The sequence below is a fragment of the Triticum dicoccoides genome, chromosome 7B (assembly GCF_002162155.2).
Source record: "Triticum dicoccoides isolate Atlit2015 ecotype Zavitan chromosome 7B, WEW_v2.0, whole genome shotgun sequence".
In the NCBI taxonomy this organism is placed as follows: Eukaryota; Viridiplantae; Streptophyta; class Magnoliopsida; order Poales; family Poaceae; genus Triticum; species Triticum dicoccoides.
In genome coordinates this window covers 565,348,926-565,361,809 of record NC_041393.1, presented here as the reverse complement: position 1 = coordinate 565,361,809, position 12,884 = coordinate 565,348,926, and the positions used below count along the sequence as shown (strand labels likewise).

The window sequence follows — 12,884 nt, the reverse complement described above, 5'->3', positions numbered from 1 at the left end:
CGAGGCCATAAAATCCGAGAACGGATCCATGACTTTGGAAGAAATACTTGATGGTCGTAAGACCATTGGGTACGGATGGATTTTAAAAGGAAGACAGACAATGATGGTAAGAATTACCATTAAGAAAGCTCGACTTGTCGTTAAGATGTTTTCCGACAAGTTCAAGGAGTTGATTGCGGTGAGGTTTTCTCACTCGTAGCGATGCTAAGAGTCTGTTGGAATTGGATTAGCAGTTACTGCATTATTTATGAAATCTTGCAGATAGGATGTCAAAACATTGTTTCCTCGACAATTTTCTTGAGGAAAGGTTGTATGTGATACAACCGGAAGGTTTTGTCAATCCCGAAAGATGCTAATAAGTATGCAAAGCTCCAGCAATCCTTCTAAGGACTGGAGTGAGCATCTCGGAGTTGGAATGTATGCTTTGATGATGATCAAAGATTTTGGGTTTGTACATAGTTTATGAGAAACTTGTATTTCCAAAGAAGTGAGTGGGAGTACTATAGAATTTCTGATGAATATATGTTGATCAGAAATGATGTAGAATTTCTAGAAAGCATATAGGGTTATTTGAAAGGTGTTTTTCAATAGAAAACCTGGATTAAGCTACTTGAACATTGAGCATCAAGATCTATAAGGATAGATCAAAATGCTTAATAGTACTTTCAAATGAGCACATACCTTGACATGATCTTGAAGGTGTTCAAGATGGATCAGTCAAAGAAGAAGTTCTTGCCTGAGTTGTAAGGTACGAAGTTAAGACTTAAAGCTCGACCACGGCAGAAGAGAGAGAAAGGACGAAGGCCGTCCCCTATGCTTCAGACGTAGGCTCTATAGTATGCTGTGCTGTGTACCGCACCTGAAGTGTGCCTTGCCATGAGTCAGTCAAGGGGTACAAGAGTGATCCAAGAATGGATCACAGGACAGCGGTCAAAGTTATCCTTAGTAACTAGTAGACTAAGGAATTTTTCTCGATTATGGAGGTGGTAAAAGAGTTCGTCGTAAAGGGTTACGTCGATGCAAGCTTAACACCTATCCGGACAGCTCTGAGTAGAGATACCGGATACATATAATGGAGCAACAATTTAGAATAGCTCCAAGTAGAACAGTTATTTGGATTAGCTCCAAATAGAGCGTGGTAGCTACATCTAGGAGATGACATAGAGATTTGTAAAACACACACGGATCTGAAAGGTTCAGACCCGTTGACTAAAACCTCTCTCACAAGCAACATGATCAAACATAAAACTCATTGAGTGTTAATCACATAGTGATGTGAACTAGACTACTGACTCTAGTAAACTCTTGGGTATTAGTCACATGGCGATGTGACCTGTGAGTGTTAATCACATGGCGATGTGAACTAGATTATTGACTCTAGTGCAAGTGGGAGACTGTTGGAAATATGCCCTAGAGGCAATAATAAAAGTATTATTATATTTCCTTGTTCATGATAATTGTCTTTTATTCATGCTATAACTGTATTATCCGGAAATCGTAATACACGTGTGAATACATAGACCACAATATGTCCCTAGTGAGCCTCTAGTTGACTAGCTCGTTGTGATCAACAGATAGTCATGGTTTCCTGGCTATGGACATTGGATGTCGTTGATAACGGGATCACATCATTAGGAGAATGATGTGATGGACAAGACCCAATCCTAAGCCTAGCACAAAGATCGTGTAGTTCGTTTGCTAGAGCTTTGCCAATGTCAAGTATCTCTTCCTTCGACCATGAGAGCGTGTAACTCCTGGATACCGTAGGAGTGCTTTGGGTGTATCAAACGTCATAACGTAACTGGGTGACTATAAAGGTGCACTACAGGTATCTCCGAAAGTATCTATTGTTTTATGCGGATCGAGACTGGGATTTGTCACTCCGTGTAAACGGAGAGGTATCTCTGGGCCCACTCGGTAGGACATCATCATATGCGCAATGTGACCAAGGAGTTGATCACGGGATGATGTGTTACGGAACGAGTAAAGTGACTTGCCGGTAACGAGATTGAACAAGGTATTGGATACCGACGATCGAATCTCGGGCAAGTAACATACCGATAGACAAAGGGAATTGAATACGGGATTGATTAAGTCCTTGACATCGTGGTTCATCCGATGAGATCATCGTGGAACATGTGGGAGCCATCATGGGTATCCAGATCCCGCTGTTGGTTATTGACCGGAGAATGTCTCGATCATGTCTGCATGTCTCCCGAACCCGTAGGGTTTACACACTTAAGGTTCGATGACGCTAGGGTTATAAAGGAAGTTTGTATGTGGTTACCGAATGTTGTTCGGAGTCCCGGATGAGATCCCGGACGTCACGAGGAGTTCCGGAATGGTCCGGAGGTAAAGATTTATATACGGGAAGTCCTATTTTGGCCACCGGAAAATGTTCGGGATTTTTCGGTATTGTACCGGGAAGGTTCTAGAAGGTTCCGGAGTGGGGCCCACCTGCATGGGGGGACCCACATGAACGTGGGTAGTGGGGGCAAGGCCCCACACCCCTGGTCAAGGCGCAACAAGATCCCCCCTTAGAAGGAATAAGATCATATCCCGAAGGGATAAGATCAAGATCCCTAAAAAGGGGGGATAACAATCAGTGGGGAAGGAAATGATGGGATTTCTTTCCTCCCACCTTGGCCAACGCCCGAATGGACTTGGAGGGCAAGAAACCAGCCCCTCCACGCCTATATATAGTGGGGAGACGCATGGGAGCTTTAGACGAAGTTCTGGCGCAACCCTTCCCCTCTCCCAAGTCTTCCTCCTCTCCCGCGGTGCTTGGCGAAGCCCTGCAGGATTGCCACGCTCCTCCACCACCACCACGCCGTTGTGCTGCTGTTGGATGGAGTCTTCCTCAACCTCTCCCTCTCTCCTTGCTGGATCAAGGCGTGGGAGACGTCACCGGGCTGTACGTGTGTTGAACGCGGAGGTGCCGTGCGTTCGGCACTTGATCATCGGTGATTTGAATCACGACGAGAACGACTCCTTCAACCCCGTTCACTTGAACGCTTCCGCTTAGCGATCTACAAGGGTATGTAGATGCACTCTCTTTCTACTCGTTGCTGGTCTCTCCATAGATAGATCTTGGTGACACGTAGGGAAATTTTGAATTTCTGCTACGTTCCCTAACACAACACACGTCTGAACAAGCAGGAGCCACAAAAGCCTCGCACTGGCTGAAGACAAACACTCTCTACCGCCCTTGGTGAGATTCAGAAGAGTCGTCGACGAAACACAACTCTGGTTCCAACAAATAGGGCATAGATGCACCCACAACAATGGCCTTCTTTCGAACCATGGAACGACCTGGAGGTTGAAGCATTTGCCGCCACCAAGGATGAAGAAGAACCATATGCGACTAGGAACATTGAGAGCCCCCAAATTGGGCAGGAACCACCAAATAAGAGACCAAGCCTTTCCATTTCACTTGCCTTGTAATCACCATTTCATAAACCGCTAGGCGGGCCTCCATATTGGAGGTTGAAGAGGGTAGCAACTGCCATCGGACAAGATCGACGGCTAAGGTCAGCCCCGCACAAGCTCAGAAGAAAAGCAAGTAGAAAATCGCCAACACACAAGTAGAAAGAGACCAAAGCATAGGAGATATAAGTTTGCATCCTCTCCCATCTAACTCGCTTGAACTATGAAGGTGGCTGAGATGAAGGCCCAACTAAAGATGTTCAGAGAACTAATTTGTTGATAAACAAGTAGAACTAGTTGATTCTAACTTTGAACTACTATGTAGTTGGCTCCTTGGAATATCTTTGTTAGGACTTGAAATGGTGAAGATAGGTAAACTTTCCTAATGAATCCCAACCCTATGCAGCCTAATATCAACACCAGTAAAATGACCAGCTGATTGCACTAGGTATGACCTTCGAATTTCAGCCAAGAATTCTTCATGACCAGAACATACACAGAACTTGGAGCATATATCGTGGATATGTGGCATGCTTGTCTTTGTTCAATCATTTAGAAACTATGTACGCATACAATAAAGTGTGAAACAACGTAATCTCGTCCCACACATGAAATGATTTTTTTTCTTCCAGAAAGGGACATATGAAAATGGTTGGTATTTCATATTAGTTCTTATGTACCCATGTCCTAGCACCTGGCTTGTGTGATATAGAATGGAATTGGCCTTCCCACTCTGGAGGTGCTAGCATCTAGCATATGTGCATAGTGTTAACGGACTGGAGTGATGTGTAAACTAAAAGCACCCAGGTTCGTTCGATGGCATCATTGGTGTAGTCCGGCCATCAGAAACTTGCTTACTTCCTCGTTCTATGTCACTTTCTCACAATAAACACACTGAAGAAAATTTGGGGGCGACATGGACTCCCAAATCACAATGTTAGAAAGGCAATTGATTTGGGGCAACAATTTACTCTTGCAAAGTCCTCAGCGGCACACAAGTCGTGCGGCCCATGATTTACCGCCCATCATAATTCATGTTAACCCAAGGATACAATGAGCGAGCGAGAGAGAAGATGAACAATACTGATAGTTGGACAGTGGTTTGGTGCTGCATAAGTGTGTGCAACTTTTCTTCTTTATCTCTGTTTTATTTTTTGAATAACTGAAAATAAAAAAAGAATCTTGGTGCCTTATCCGGTCCCTCCGCATCATCCCGCAGAAGTGGAGTCATGCGGATGGTGCATATTGTTCATGTTCACCCCTAGTCACACGACGAACATAGATTCTGGGCTCGCGGCATATGAAACATAAAACGCCTGAAAACTAGCAAACTAAATGAAACTGTGCACAAGGTTAACTGTAAACATGATGTCAAGCTCATTTATGATCCTCACCCGTATGATGCTTCTTCAAGATGTACTGTCATTAGGGTTTTACATGATAATCGGAAGGATACTGTAATTCTTCAAAAAAAAATTGGCTTGGAGGACATGTCACCTCTTGAAATAGGTTGTCATCCGCTTTATAGATAAGCCACACAACCGAACGATACAAAGTGTTGAGAAATACACCTCACAGAGCAGATAAAAAATCCAGACAAACAATGAGATCAATGTTGACCCTGCATGCCCCACGCCATAGCTGAAGAAGCTTCAAGCCGTGATCCAAGCCTACCCGAAAACGGCACCGTATTGTGACCAGAAGAAGAAGAATCTATGTAACAACCAAATGAAGAATTTAATGGCCAGAGCAAGTAATTTGATGGAGTCATTTCCACGCTGTGCCAGTTGAAGCACAAAAATTTGTTATGGACATTACTAATGTAGTGTCTCTATCTGAAAGTATCTCACATTGTCCCATAGTTTGCTAACTTGAGCCGACGACAACGACTCTCAAATCTTACGCTCCTAGCAAAGGCAACTGATTTGGGGCTAAAAATGTAGCGAAGTTATAGCTTCTTACTTCCCATGTCATACAGTGTGTGCCACAGTCATTGCATGCATCCTACTGTTGCAACCTACTCCTTCCGTTCCTAAATATAAGTCTTTGTAGAGATTCCAATAGGTGGACTACATATGAAGCAAAATGAATGAATCTAAACTTAAAATGCATCTATATACATCCGTATGCGGTCTATAGTGAAATTTCTACAAAGACTTACATTTAGGAATGGAGGAAGTATAAACCAGAAATACTTTACTTCAACGTTCAACTATAGTGTGTACCACAGTTGTTCCATGCAGCGAGATAATAGCTACTTCCTTGATGAATCGCGGTTAGGAGTGATGAAAAATAAGATCAGACAAATTTCCTCATGCATCCCAATCCTAGCACCCTAATATCAACACATATAGGGTGTGCTTGGATCGGAGCCTACACCTACCGAACCAAAAAGTTGGTCTGAGTGTGGACAACCGTTTAGATGGGGATCAATAATTTAGCTTGCCCAGACTACATCAACTTCGCCAGTTGATTTTTATGCCAAAGAGTTGACGAGTTGTGGCCTTGTGGGCAGCTGAATGGTTCACCAATACTTTGACATGTAGAAGTGTTTGCTCTAGCCAATACAACCAAAAGATCGATCTGATGGAAGAGACTAGGCAACACATTATATACGTCAACACCCCCCTCATGTGTGGGGACCTCAGGCCTAAACGTGGACTGAAAGTGGGTTGCAATTTAATTGCGTCAGCCGAGTCTTGAACTCAAGACCTCTTGGCTCCGATACTATGTAGAAGTTCTTGCTCTAGCCAATGCAACCAAAAGACCGATCTGATGGAAGAAACTAGGCAGCACATTATATACGTCAACATGGTGTGCCCACACTCGATAAGGCCAGCAGGGACAACATCAAAACACACCCATAAAAGTGCATGATGGCTCTCTCAAGATATATTTATATATAAGTCCTTTTCAGTAATTTAGGAGCTACGTGCGGATACAGTTAAGTCCACAACAACCATAACTCACAAGGCACAACATGCCTCTGTTTTCACTATTGAAATGTCCTTTAGATAGACATGGAATGCTTGGTACTAGATATTAGTTCATACGTGCATATCTCACTTGAAATATATACGATGGAATTGGCCCTCTCCTTTTTCTAGCCATGCTAAATCGTATACACATCCATGCATTTCCTTCTCAAAAAAGGAAAATAATAAAGAAAATAACAAGGCCATACGCAGTTTTAGAGGCAACACATGCATTCACCATTCTGGAAGGGGCTAATGTGATATGAAAGTAGCCTTTTTCACTAGGACAAAATTATCGTAAGGAATGACAATACGACTAGATTTTGGAAAAATACGTGTCTAGATGAGACGCCACTAGTCATACAATATCCAACCCTCTACAACATTGCACAACGTAAGGAAGCTTTTGTAAGTAAGATACTAGGATTGGTGCCCTTGAACATTTAGTTCCAAAGGTCACTGGTGGGGGACAGATGGGATAGATGGCTACATCTTGTGTGCAGGTTGATGAAGGTTAACCTATCTAATGATCCGGATACACTTCACTAGAAACTTTTGGTGTCACAAGTTTTTTCGTGGAATCTATGTATCTAGATTTGATTGACTCTAGTCCAATCCCAACATCGCTACATATTTGGAAGATTAAGGTGCTTTTAAGAATAAATATATTTATGTATTTTGTGCACAAGGAAGTGATTTTTGCTAAGGACAACTTGGCAAAACGTAGTTGGGAGAGTAGTAAACGATGTTGTTTTTGCAATCTAGGTGAAACTATCAAACTTCTTTTTCTCAAATGCCCACTAGCCAAGCTTTTATGACGTGCATTACATGTGGCCTTCAATGTCAGTTCTCCTAATAGCCAGATATGTTCTACACAGACTTGTACATGGTCCTGAATCCACAACAACCATCAAGAGTCCACCATTTATTTAAACCAGATGTCTAGGGCGCAATCCATTAATTAAGGCTGGTCGTAGTGGGAGTAACATAGGTAGTAACTTAGATGCCACACAAGCAAAAGTGATGAGGTGGCAATTAGTTAATGAGGAGAGAGGCAAATAGAGTAACATAATATGTTACCATCACATAGCGCTTTCCAATGCAAAATGAGTCTACAAAGCAATAAATGAAGACATCTATGTTACCACATATATGATACTACCCACTATGAATGTAATAACATAGACTAGTAACATATACATGTTACTAGTCTAAGTTACTCCCCACTATGACCAGCCTAAGAAGAAGGTAGTTTCCCGGTCAATTGAACATTGAACATTGAAATATGTGCGCCCAACTTTTTTTTTTTAGGGAAATATGTGCGCCCAACTAGGCCACGTCTCCTTTTATTCGGTATGAATAGTGCGCGCGAGCGAGAAGCACTGCGAGAGAAAATAAAAAGGCCGCAGCGAGCGCGAGCTGGATTGGAGAAAATATCTCCTCTCTCTCCCTCCTCCCTTCTCATCCGGCTCCTCTTCTTCGTGCCGCCGCCTCCTCCTCCCCCACGACCCCGCCTCATCTCCTGCCGCTGCCTCCTCCTCCTCCCCCGCGACCCCGCCTCATCTCCTGCCGCTTCCTCCTCCTCTCCTTTCCTTGATGTCTCTAGGGCGACCCCCAACCACCCAACACCAACTCCGGCGGCCTCCTCTCCCTCCAGTGCCACTGCTCGACCCTCTCCGGCGACCCTCACCATCCTTCCTCTCGAAAGGAAGGGAAGGGATGGGGAGGGGAGGCTCCAGATCGAGCGGAGCGACACCCAGATCCGCAGCGGCACAGGCACCGGCGCGCCGTCGTCCACCTGGTCCTCGAGGAAGGCCATGGATGGATGGAACGATCGATGGATGGGGGCGGAACCCTAGCCCCACACCCACCCATGGATGACGACGGCGGCGGCCTTCTCTCGGTGGGGGTGGGGAGCGAAGCTTTCTGATACGGTGGCCCTCGACGCCCGCGACGGGATGCAGCACCTAGACTTCAAAGGTACGCACGCACGCCCTCCATCCGCCTCCCCTCCCTCTGTACTTCTTCTTGTTCTTCTAGATGACCCCTGCGGTTGGGTTGGTTATAGAGAGATAAATATACCTCTACGCAGTTCCTGAGGGCAAAGTTGAGACCCCATCCATGAACTAAATCATTCTGCATTCAGGAGAGGCACCAATGAGTAAAGGCAGAGCAAGTCCATATATAACGGCAGGCACTGGCCGGTAACATATACTGACCTGAATCATATGCCATACGCATCGCCATGCCACCCTTGCGAAGACTGGAGCCATTATTTCAACAGACCTGTTTTACAGCAAAACATAAATCTAAGTAATTAGCAACAGAGAAGCGTAAGTTAGATATCTCTGTAATAGTATAGATGTGGATAGAACTCAGCAAAGAGGATAGTAAGAACATACGCAACACAAGGTGGAAGATGAGGGTCAGCACACCAGCCTGGTCTTTCCTCTGTCTCCCTGCAACAACACAAGTTGCCAGCTCAAGTTACTACATCAGAACAAAGAAATCTATTTATTTGCTTTCTTTCATATTGTAACTGCACCACTCACTTGTGGACCTCTCGGTCACCTCTTCTTTTGGTCATCTGCCAAGTAAGTCCTCGGTCAGGTTCTAAGCCAGGCTAGGAGATAATTAGACCATCTTTGTTAACAAAGTTTGATGTGCCTGTAATCCAACACCAATATGTATACGTCAGTCCTCATATCAAGAAAAAATTGTCTGGATAACTGAACAGTGGAAGCATACTCCTGTGCGTTGAAATGATCCACCCCAAGGTCTTCATCCCAGATGAATATGTACTCATAAGCTGCCACAATATCAGGATGCAAGAATCTTTTGGCATACCACCTAGAGGTACGTGCATAAAGAAGCGTTAGAAGAAGATTGATTCCAAATTACAATCAGAGGAATAGCCAGCACATTGCAGCATAGTAGCACACCATTTAGTTTGTTTGCTGACACTGATATGGATGGCTCGCTTTGAGCACTCAAATTCGTCCCATTCGGTCACATGGCCATCATAGTGGAATAACAGGATAGCAAAATTGTCGGAAAACTGCAACAAAGAAGAAGAAAAAACTATCAGGATGGTAATCGAGTGAAATGACATGCATTGATAAGAAAATTCAGTTTCTACTAAAACTGCGCAGAGCTAATTTTTTGGTTATTCTGCTCAATAAAGTTGACAACAACATTGCCTTCTTCACTGCTCTGTTTATATTTTCTTTGTGTGCATATCCAACAGTGAAGGTCACAAGGTACTTTGGTTTGAATGGCAGGTCCTGCATATTTGAGATCAAATGTCAGCACACCAAGCACCAGATGGTAGAAGGGTACAAAATTTAGGACTTCTGGTTTGAATTAATTCAATACATAACATGTGAGCAATGTCTGTGAGGTACCAAGTTTCTAACTTAATAACAATGGAGATGAACATGAAGAGCCACAAAGTATAACACTAATTTCAATCTCAACAATGCATAACGTTTTGATCTTAAAGAAAGAACTAGCTTAAAGATAAGGCACACATGCTTGTAGATTTGAATATTTGGCAAAGAGATAGGAATTCAAGACATTTCTCAAGATGTTCAGTTATAAAATAGTTCCAGCTACAATAACGATCTGATTACAAATCCATGTGTAATGCCACTATTTTATGCTACATTTGTTATTCAGGTCCAGTTGCGTAATTGGTCAAAAGGACATTTTGAGGTGCTTGTCCAGATGTGATTATTTCTCTTCAGTAACAGGTCAATCATATATTTCTTTCATCTAACTTTGTGCTTTGTTATCTACAAACTAATAGGTCATTCTGTCTACATACTATCATGCCCTAAAACTGTGATAGGTTTGCCCCTATTTTTGGTTGTGTTGCCAAATCATTTCAAAATATGTCCTTTTAATGGAGTTAGAATATTTTAACGTTACAATGGCAACCTAAAAATAATGGAAGCTTTCCAGCATTACCAAAGTTCCACTCCTGTTTCTATTCATTTTGGTCGCTCTAGGAATTTCTAGCCATTTGTACGTACCTAGTGTTATTGTTGAAAATTGAATTAGTAAAATAGCTTGTGATAAAAAAATCCCTAAATGTTTTCCCCTTAGGACAGAGTTGTTGTTTTTGAGGAGCAAGGTACACGATATATATGTAGGGCCTCTTTGGTCAACGTCTCAATGGATAAAAGCCAATGCATGTTCACTTTACAAAAAAGGAGAGAAAACCTTCATGTGTTTCATATGCTTACTCGTGGTGATGCCAACCTTTTGCTATTGCAAACGTTACTGGTTCTCTAATATCAAGATCACCTTCTTTTCTGTTGCAGCAAACATTACATGAACTTTCACGAGTTTGTTTACAATTTCGAACTCCTCCAATTGAACGGCTCGTCTACTGAAGTACTCTGTTTGTGTACAGTTTTGTAGGAGTTTGGAGTACTCTGAGCACCTACCTGTAGTGTGCCATCAAAACCACGTGCACTACAGGAGTTTTGCATGGCATGAGTAATCTTCCTCTCCTTCCTCCCTCACAGTCTCTAGCCGCCCTCTCCCTCTAGATTCAAATTTAGTTCTTACGTGCAAGAGTTTGCATCATGAATGAAAGCAGAGCTGATTCTCATTTCAGTACTAGGTGGGTAGGGATTAATCCATCAAACTGAATGATTATAGTTAGGAAACCTGTCAATATGGTTATATGTATTAGTAATAAGATTTTAAATCAATTCAAACAGGAAAAGCATGTGATTTTTTCTATTTAGTACTCCCTCCATCCCAAAATTCTTGTCGTAGCTTTGTCTAGATACGGATGTATCTAATACTAAAATGTGACTTGATACATTCGTATTTAGAAAAATCTAAGACAAGAATTTTGGGTCGGAGGGAGTATTTAGTATTTCTGGAAAACTATACGCGTTCTTGCTAATTTCATACTACTAGATTACAGTCGTACATGCTCTTGCTTGTCTACAAAATTTCATTCTTGCATCTAACCCTGATTAAAGAAATGCTTGAATAGCAGGATGGCATTGGGTTGTCATGTTTTACTGTCATTTGCGTGTAGTACTCTGTTGACTCAAGTGCTTTGCTATTATAATGTTGTCATTTACGTTTAGTAATCTGTTGACTCACATGGCACACTATGTGACTGCATGTGGCCAAGAAGGTTTATGAATGTCTTAGTATTTTGTTAATAACATACCTCAGAAGCTAGAACAGATTGGTTTCATGCAGGTGCCATTCTACTTGTAGTTTATTTCCAGGGTGGTTTTGCTATTTATAGATGTATCATGTAGGTAGGGTAAAACATCCTCTTGGTCTCTTTTCTGTGGTCTGTGGTTGTAGCTTAAAATTGGTGCATTCATGCGAAAAAGATCAAATTGGTCCCTGTATATACAAGTGAACTGTAGAGAAAGATTCCACATGGCGTTGGCTTTAGGGAAGTATCACGCAAATAAAGGAGAGAGATTACACAGTGGGATGATGTTTCTTGCTATATTCTCAACTGAATTGAGTATCATACAAAGATATCATATTCCCAAACTTGCCTCTGGGAATAATAGCAGTCAAGTAGTCATGCTGGGTTTTCTATGATCCAAATAAGAGCACACTTGCCTTTGTTTTAACATACAGATTAAATGTTGAGAAGTATATTATTCTGATTGCTTAGTCAATGTATCGATAATAGTATGGTGCATGCCGACTCTTGTTCTCTTATCGTTTCCTAAGGATCACTTCTAAGGATATAAGGAAAGGCATTTCCTTCCCATGCTTATTGACTGCATATCTCCTGGTCCTGTCATTTGGTATGTGCTATCAACATTGTTAATCATTTAACTTTATTTTTCTTTCCCTTTACAGCCTACTTGAATGGATATGGTTCCTGAGAGGCCATTTCTTATGTGCATCAGGTCCTGAAGGTGGATGTTGCTTATTTAGATATCTATGATTCCAATTTATTCAAAAGGTTCATGTCATACTGGATGTTATTCATTGAGTAGCTTCAAACAATATGGCATGAACATATTTGTTTTCCATTTGGCCAATAATGAAATGATCTTTGTGCATATAAAATGGTTATCGATACCATAATTCTTGGTTTTAATAAGCTTCTTGCACTAAACCGTTTAAGCCATTCTACTATCTGTAATACAATCCACATTGCATCATCTTTTCATTTATGTCTCCTACTTATTCACTACTAGCATCGCTTCTAACTGGCTTCTTGCGCCATTGGCGCAACCAGGTCATCTAGTTAATAGAAAACGAGGTGGAAACTGCCACAACCTGCTGACCAAGCACACACAAGAGACAACACACGCACACCACTTCAAAGAGCACCTCGTCAAGGTTGCACATTGTTGCATTCATTATGACTACTCCGAAGCAAGTGAATCCTACTTCACCGTAAACAACCGCCGACCAAGCCCACACCACAAAAGCCATGAGATGCCACAATATCCATGCCAAGCAAAGCCGCGGCAGTGC

The 12,884-nt window shown here is 42.3% G+C and overlaps 1 long non-coding RNA gene across 2 annotated transcripts; it reads left to right on the top strand.

Moving 5' to 3' along the window:
- Positions 1-7,813: 7,813 nt before the first annotated feature.
- On the top strand, positions 7,814-12,531 carry LOC119337406. Of its 2 annotated transcripts, none has more exons than XR_005163299.1 (3): positions 7,814-8,381; positions 9,683-9,736; positions 10,080-12,529. It is a non-coding gene; the product is annotated as an uncharacterized LOC119337406 (long non-coding RNA). The 2 variants fall into 2 exon arrangements; XR_005163298.1 differs by having other exon boundaries at positions 7,816-8,381; positions 9,683-10,904; positions 12,258-12,531.
- The last annotated feature ends 353 nt before the right edge of the window (positions 12,532-12,884 follow it).